The sequence below is a fragment of the Pantherophis guttatus genome, chromosome 10 (assembly GCF_059756535.1).
Source record: "Pantherophis guttatus breed Tessera chromosome 10, ASM5975653v1, whole genome shotgun sequence".
Taxonomy (NCBI): domain Eukaryota; kingdom Metazoa; phylum Chordata; class Lepidosauria; order Squamata; family Colubridae; genus Pantherophis; species Pantherophis guttatus.
This window is the reverse complement of record NC_142072.1, coordinates 23,939,678-23,948,249: the sequence shown is the minus strand read 5'-3', so window position 1 is coordinate 23,948,249 and position 8,572 is coordinate 23,939,678. Positions and strand designations below refer to the sequence as shown.

General features: G+C 36.9%; 1 long non-coding RNA gene across 1 annotated transcript; it reads right to left on the bottom strand.

Moving 5' to 3' along the window:
- Positions 1-1,912: 1,912 nt before the first annotated feature.
- LOC132711780 (uncharacterized) lies at positions 1,913-8,213 on the bottom strand. The gene is made up of 2 exons (XR_009622518.2): positions 7,512-8,213; positions 1,913-3,370 (listed from the first exon to the last, which is right to left on the bottom strand). It is a non-coding gene; the product is annotated as an uncharacterized LOC132711780 (long non-coding RNA).
- Between the last annotated feature and the right edge of the window lie 359 nt (positions 8,214-8,572).

The window sequence follows — 8,572 nt, the reverse complement described above, 5'->3', positions numbered from 1 at the left end:
ATTTTTTTTTTCATACAGTTCTAACTTTGGATGTTTCTTTAATTAGGCTGTCAGTAACTGAGAACTACCTGTATTCTCTTTCATCTTGTGACTATGAGGGTCTCTAAAGTTTAAATATATTTGCCTTAAATACATTATAACCTCCAGTCACCGCTGAAATGAACTTCTCAAATAAAAGAGCTACCCTGATAGCAGTTCTGACTTTAGGGCATCCCAAAAGAATTGAGAGAATTGATAATTCATAACTGAAACAATCTTAGATTCTGAGTTTCTATGTATAAAATATTTCATAGATTCTGTTTAAGTTAAAGCTAAGTTAAAGTAGTTGGAGGCAGCTTAAGAAAGATATATGAAAATGCCCACAAATATTTTCTGGAATAGACCAGCAGAGCTATTTCATTGAGAGCAATAGAATTTTTTTCCCCCACAGGGTCTTATTAAAAGCTTTTTTTCAGCAATAGAAGTAAACAATTAAAGCCACAGATGATGTCATCTTAAGCACCAACAAAGTCTGTTTGTTTCTGCCCAAAGACAAAACCCCTTGATTGGGATGGATTAGAACTAAAACCACCTGCTGAAGCTGGCCAATGTTTTCACATCAATATTAATGAGGTTGGATAATAATCATTATGAATGATTGGCTCCTTTCTAGATTTCTGAAATATCAAAAGAAAGGGCTTACCAAGAAGATTTGTTATGAAATTTCTGGAGTCTTAACTTCCTTGCCTTTTACTTCAAGAAGTAGGTGCACACCAACATCAAAATGTTTGAGATCTTATGCCATGGTAGATATGAAACTGTGGGCACAAAATTTCAGTAATGAATTGTTTAAGCAATATAAATGATCAACTCCCATTCATTCATTCATTCATTCATTCATTCATTCATTCATTCATTCATTCATTCATTCATTCATTCTGATATACCATCCCTCAGCCAGGGAGACGAGTCATTGGGATTTTTGGAGAAGACACCACATGTAGCAATTGGGTGACTTGAGTCAGAAGTCTTCGTTTTCCACATTCACCAACATTGCTTCTTCTCTGGTGGAATTTACTGTTAATCAGTTTCTCTTTGAATCCATGCTCTGTTTTCTAGTGAAATGCAATGTTCAGTAATTTCCACTTACTCACCTAAACTCCTTCCCATTTCTCACTGTCTTAGAATGATCGATCTTCTTTTGATGCAAATTGGTGTCTACCTTCCCATGGTCACAAATGGTATCTGGGGTCATTTGTTACAGACCTTGGCAGGATTTTCTGCATAGTCAATGCAGTGTAGCTTGACTAAATTCTACTGTATTCAGCTTAAGTCTGTCACATTACAGCATAACAAAAAAATAATCTTTACTGCATATTGCATATTAGGAAGAAGCCACTTGAGAGAAATAAGGATTATTCCTGTAAAAAGTATAACCTGAGCTATGCCATTTTAAGTGCCCTATTTTACCGTGTATAACCTGATTATATAATTTAGCTAAAAGAACATAATAAGACTTAAGAACATGGGAGAAGGAACTGTGCAATTCCTGTGTATGTTCTTAAATGCTGATGTATGTTCTTAAAATCTGCTTGTTTTGCAGGAAATCTTCTTCTGGGTCAACGTGCCCTCATTAATAAGGGGAAGTAGCATATAATGATATCACAAGCATAAGCAATATTTTTGTGGAGGGTATTTTTACTGGAAAGGTGGGGATTTTCCAGGGGGCAAAACCATGTGCTAAATATGTTGTATAAGATCTGAAACTGGACTCTAGGAACGTACTTACATCCTGTTGTATCAGACCTGTGTATTCTGAAAATTGTATATAAGATCTGTGAGAAGAAGGCTTAATTGCTTAATTCTTAGGCAGTGAAAGTGTGGTCGACAGGTAAATCCCATTATCGTTTTAAAGAGACAAAGACCGAAATAATCCTGGAACAAAGTTTATTCTTTGCAAAGGGCCTTTCTCTCTAAAGTAGAGAAAGACGAAAATAAAACAATTTACACAAGTTTTTATAGTCTTCAGGACATTCAGAATACACGTCAATAAAGTACCTTGGGAATCAGTTCCAGATCTTACATAACATCTTATATAACATATGCAGTACATAATTCCACCCTGGAAATTCCCCAATTCCCAACAGAAATACCCCTCAAAAACATCAATTGCGTACTTCCTTTAATTAATAAGGGCAAGTTAACCCAGGAACGTATTTCCTGCAAGACAAACATCTTCTCAAAAACAGGAATTACACATTTCCTTTCTCATGTTCTTAAATGTCAGCTAAATTATATAATCAGGTTATACAAGGTAAAACAAAACCTTAACATGATTTCAAAATGGCGTAACTCAGGTTATGCTTTTACAGGAATAATTCCTATTTTTCTCACAACCCCCAATTCTCCTCTTCATTATCTTTTATTTCTGTAAACTATGAATATCCTGTAACAGTATAGAAACTCCTCTCCATACAATAGGTAATTTGGTCAATGCCATGTTACCACATAAAAACATTAACTTGTAAGGAACTTGTATCCTTAGACATAGAAAATGTAACCCTTCCTCCAAAATCCAAAACTTCTTGTATGAAGGTATATAATTACCAAATAGCTCAGTGCATTGCTTATATAAAAATTCCATCCTATTTGTAAGGCCAATGTATTGAGGAACTATCTCATATGTACGTTTGCACTTGGCACACACCATCTTCAAAAGATGACTTAATACATATCTCAGCTTCCTCAGTGGTGTCTATTAGGGTTAGTGGTGTTTCTATAAAAGAATAATGGTGCTCGAATTCAGTATGGAAACATAGCTGCTACCATGTTATAGGGTAACTAGGCAATACAGCCAAAATCCCCATTCCTATCCACACCTGTAGAATAACAAACATTACCACAAAAAAACCCCATTATTCCTAGTGAACTAGCTCCCTAGTGAACATCAATCAATCAAGGAGAACTTACATCCACTGGATATCAAAACATAGATTTACACCAATCAATAATATCTTTCCTCAATACAATCAAAAACACAACAAGAATTATTACCACTCCTAGCCAAATACAAATCTCTTCATAAAACTCTTCTTCCATCCATTGGTCATCAATCGTCTAAGGTTTGTCATCAAAAAGTCAATTTAAGAGGGTTTGCAGGTTCCGTAGCAACTGTCCTTCCATAAGGCAAAGCCACCAGTCCCTTGACTCTGGAATAGCATACCCAAATTTGTTCCTTAGTCCTTACAGCCGATTCAGTAGTCAGCAAAACTTGGAACGGTCCCTTCCACACCAGCTGCAACTTCTTCTCAGTAATGGCTTTTATCGGACCCAGTCTCCACTTTTGTATTCATGTGCTTGGAAATCAAGAGGTAGATTCTGTCCTTTTTACCTTAAATGAGAAAAACACTGGGACAGTCTCTGTATATATATTTTTTCAGAAAAAACATCCTTCAATTCTATCCTAGGCATCTCAACTTTCCCCACATATACATAGATATCCCCAGATCTTTCCTAGGACTAGTTCCTATTCTTAATAGAGCTAAAGGCAAACACTTCATTCAAAGTAGTTGAAACTCTAACATTAATTTTTATAACATAGATTTACTTATCTGATTAGCACATTCACAACACCCTATAGAACTTTGCATAAACAATAAATGTAATTGCCAATCAATTCCTAATTGTTCCATAACCTTCATCACCTTGGACAATGAAATGTATACTCCTATCACTATATTTGGGTATTATTCGCTCTAATATGATTTATCAATGGTCACACCACCAGCATTTCAATGTAATCTACTTAGATTCATTGAAAAGGCCAAATGGTCAAATCTCTACATATTTTTTACATACACAATGTATTCATTTCCGTACCATTTGTATAACTATTGTATACATACCCCTAGACACATATATGCATATACATTTAATAAAATCAATAAGTGCTTGCGTTCCCCAATAGGTTCCCTCATGCACTCATTCAATCACATTCCACATCACTACTTTAGTAAAAATTTGCACTCCATTTTAGTAATCCATTTCCCATTCACTTACACACCCCTTCATCCACTATTTATATAATATCAAGTTTAGAAGGATCCTCAGCTGCCTTTAAAACAGCTGTGATAAGTTCCACCTATCGCAATTCCTTTTACTAAATATCAACCCCCTTTCAATCCAGATTATCCCAAAAGTATGTAGGATACCATAAGCATAGTTTAAATCAGCATAAATATTCCCTACCTCATTAATTAATATGTGCAATGCTTACAATAAAGCAAAAACCTCACATATCTGCACTGACCATTCAAACGGTAACTTTCCACCTTCCAATATCTCAATAGTGTCTCCATTCACAACTGCATCTCATCCAGTCTCATCCCATTCTCAATTCATTTATTCATAACCACACAATTTCATTCCACATCTTCCCATCTCTCTCTCCTATTGGTCAAGAGAACCAAACTCTCTTGAAACAATTTTAAAAAACCTAGCATTTGTGCACCACCTTTTAGTTCCCAGTCCACATGCGAACCAACATTCCTTTGGCTATACCATCTTCCATTACTACAGACAAGTGGAAATTTTTCCCCTTAACACTGGAGCAACACTATATTATTACTTTCTTCAACTCTTCAACCTTCAACCTTTCTTCCAAACAACTTAGTTTAAAATTAACTATCAATAAATCAATAGAGTCTCAATAAATACTCAACTCTCCCCACTTCAGAGGAATCACACCACACCTCTATCAAAAATTAGCTAAACTATTTCCACAAGCTTCAAAGAAATGCAAAGCTTAATCTAAATTCACAAGTCTATACAGACTAACTTACAAGTAACTTCCTAGCTAACCAGACCAAAAGTCATCTTTACCTTCTACCAGTAATTCTTCCCTCAAGGAAACATCCTTTACCTAGACAACACTAAGCTAAAATAACATAGTCAACTATTCCCCAGACTATCCAGTATCTAGTATCTAGAAATCTCCTTCTCAGCATTCAAAATCATTCAAAATACACAGACACAAAAACATAAAAGAGGGTAATAAAAAAATAGAGGTATTCCGGATCTCTACTCCCAAAAACTTTTCAAACTTTCAATGTCACTTCTCTAAAGCAGAACAGGAAATACATCTGCATAGCTGCCAATGCAGTCAGAAACAATGCAGGATCAAATCACCCATTCGCCCCTCCTTTCTCTCAGACAAACTCAACAAAGGAAAAAAAAATGTGTAAAAGGGAAAACAAACCGCACCTTCCCTCCCCCCTTTCTTACTTCTCTTATTCAGAACAAAAAGACGGGGGAAATATAGAGAAGAAAAATACTACTCCTGTCTCTAATTAACATCGCAAATACCTCTACCTAATCCTACTTCTCCATAGGATCTCTCTCATCTCTCACTTGCTCATTTAAACACTTGCTATTACAACATAACAACAACTACAACAACAAACTCTTGCCACTCACTATTTCAATATACAAAAGGAAATTTCTCAGGGGTTCAATGCACAGGCATTCACAAATATCAGGATCACCTTACCACCCCCATTTAAGGGCTTACCACATACACTCATATTTATTCTGCAATCAGACCTTTTAGTGTATTCCAACACACACATGCCTTTTCCCTGCCAATACAAATACTTCAGGGAGCTTTATTATCATTCTCATTATTATTTTTTTCTTCAAGACAATGAGCTCTATTGCCTAAACAACTCTCATTACACACGCATACCATTTAACAACATTTGCAAACCTGGAATAAAACCTGGAAAGGTTCCATCCCTTCAGATACCCATTTCAGTTTTATCCTTGACATCTTGTAGCCCATTCCCCAAGCAGTGGAAAACTTCAGGATGCGGTTTTTAATCAAAAACTTGATTTTGGGCCCTAACCACACCTGTCCTCCACAGCTCCAGACTTAAGCCAAGAAGGTCACTTAATTAGCCAGCACACACATATCACCATCACATCACATTAATCAAAGACAAAATATTCGCATTCAACCTCAGGTAAGAAGAACAATAAACCTTCCTTACCACATTCCTACAGAGTTTTTTGCCTCATCCAAGAACAATAAAGATCTGTATACCAAGCTTACACCCCAGAAGAGACAATGCATCTCTCCCAAGCAGATTAAGACCTACTTCTAGAACAAATATCACATCCAAACGTATAATACACTTTTCACAACTTAATTTCACATTCTTCACTTTTTGCTTTCCAATCCACCAACACTAGACTTTTTTCCACTGGTGTAATCCTCACCCAATTCCAGGACACTGTCGCCACATTGCAATCGAAGTTTCACAAAACCTTTTCCTCTTCTAGTCTTGGCCTCATCCCTATTCACATAGACCTTTTAAGCTTCTTTCAACAGAGCAGCAATATCAGTAGTAGCTTCTGTATGTCTGGCCATGATTTCGTCACAAATTTCATTTTCATTAAGGACTCATAAGCCGGCGTTCCAGGAGAAAGACCAGTGTGCTTATTCAAATTGTCCTTAATATTTTCCAGAAACACAAATGGTGTTTCTTCCCACAACTGTTCCACCTCAAAAACTTTTGTTTCTTCCTTGAGGTACAGCTGTCTTAACTCCCTCCATTTGTTCCCGATCAGCTAAATTATTATTATTCCAACCAGGATCAACTAATGGAGACTTAACATCTGCAGCAACGGGCTGAACAGCCCCCACTTGGGTTTAATCCCAAAAAAAAACCATAGCTGCCTTTCGAATTTGTGACCTCTCCTCAGGGGAGAACAAACAACCCAATATACACTGTAACTCTGCAAAAGTATACAGATTGGGTCTCAGGAATAAATCCAATGACTCAGACAACTTAATCAGATCCGCTTAGAAAGACGGCATATTTCTTTTATAATCTTCCAGATCAGAAGATGTCAAAGACTCATTCACAAAAGCCGCAATACCATTCAGCATTCCTCTTAAAGGAAACATTCCTTTAGTTTGTGAACATGTAACATGAGAAGTGGATGGATTCTGTTTCACAGTTACTAACAATTCACCCAACTCCTTTTCCAGCTGCCTATATTACTGCCCTGCTGAAGTCTCTTCCTTTCTCATACAAAACTCTAGAACTTCTCGGGGAAGAGGAGTTAAACTACTGAACATGGAACTGAGGTTCAACATATAACAATTGAACTTTCAACTTCTTTTTTTCACCAAAACTTTCTTCAAAGCATTGATCCAATATGGGTCTGACTCCCAAACTTACTCCACCTATAATTAGGCTGTATCAACACAAACGTCAGCCAAACCTCCTTACAATAATTAATCATAGTCACCTTATCTAATACCTTTGTACAAGCTTCCAACCAATCCTCTAACCACTAATGGAGATATGGGGGATGGAGGATATTTCAGTCTCAGCAGCACTTTTCCCTAGTAAAGTCCCCATACTTTCCCCAACCTGTATTACACTAATTATACACACAAATCATACAGGCCACACACACACAAACATACACAAATCCAAACCACCAAAAAGAAAACATATACTCACTCCTGGTGCACCGAAGTCTTCAGGAACGTTCCTCTCTGTCCAGGCATTCAGGTCTCTGCCTCAAGGTTCATAGAAAAGCAATTCCGGCTGGAAAGGAAATAACCCCATCTCACTGAAATCAGTGTTATGTGCGCACGCAGGGAAATCCCTTCCAGACAGAATGTTTTCAGTCCCTGTTCGGGCGCCAATTGTGGTCGACAGGTAAATCCCATTATCGTTTTAAAGAGACAAAGACCGAAATAATCCTGGAACAAAGTTTATTCTTTGCAAAGGGCCTTTCTCTCTAAAGTAGAGAAAGACGAAAATAAAACAATTTACACAAGTTTTTATAGTCTTCAGGACATTCAGAATACACGTCAATAAAGTACCTTGGGAATCAGTTCCAGATCTTACATAACATCTTATATAACATATGCAGTACATAATTCCACCCTGGAAATTCCCCAATTCCCAACAGAAATACCCCTCAAAAACATCAATTGCGTACTTCCTTTAATTAATAAGGGCAAGTTAACCCAGGAACGTATTTCCTGCAAGACAAACATCTTCTCAAAAACAGGAATTACACATTTCCTTTCTCATGTTCTTAAATGTCAGCTAAATTATATAATCAGGTTATACAAGGTAAAACAAAACCTTAACATGATTTCAAAATGGCGTAACTCAGGTTATGCTTTTACAGGAATAATTCCTATTTTTCTCACAGAAAGGGACAGCAATTGATCAAGTGCCAAGCTGGAAGCTAGTACTCCCTTCAGGTGCTCTGAATCATTTGTATATAATCCTGATTATTTTTTTTTAATGACACTGTAATTCCTTGCATCAGGGTGGAGTTGGGGGTAACAGAAGGGAGGTTGAGTGTTTACTAGCCAGATGCCCTTCCTGATGCCTATGTGGAGTTTGCAGCAGACATTTACTCATTGTGCCCAAAGAAAGAAATATCTGCCGCTACCTAGGATCGAACTCAGCAGCCTCCTGTTTGTGAGATGAGAGCTCCACCGCACCACTCTGTCCATAACCCTTGAATAAATGGAAGGAATAGCATATTTTACTCACTTCAA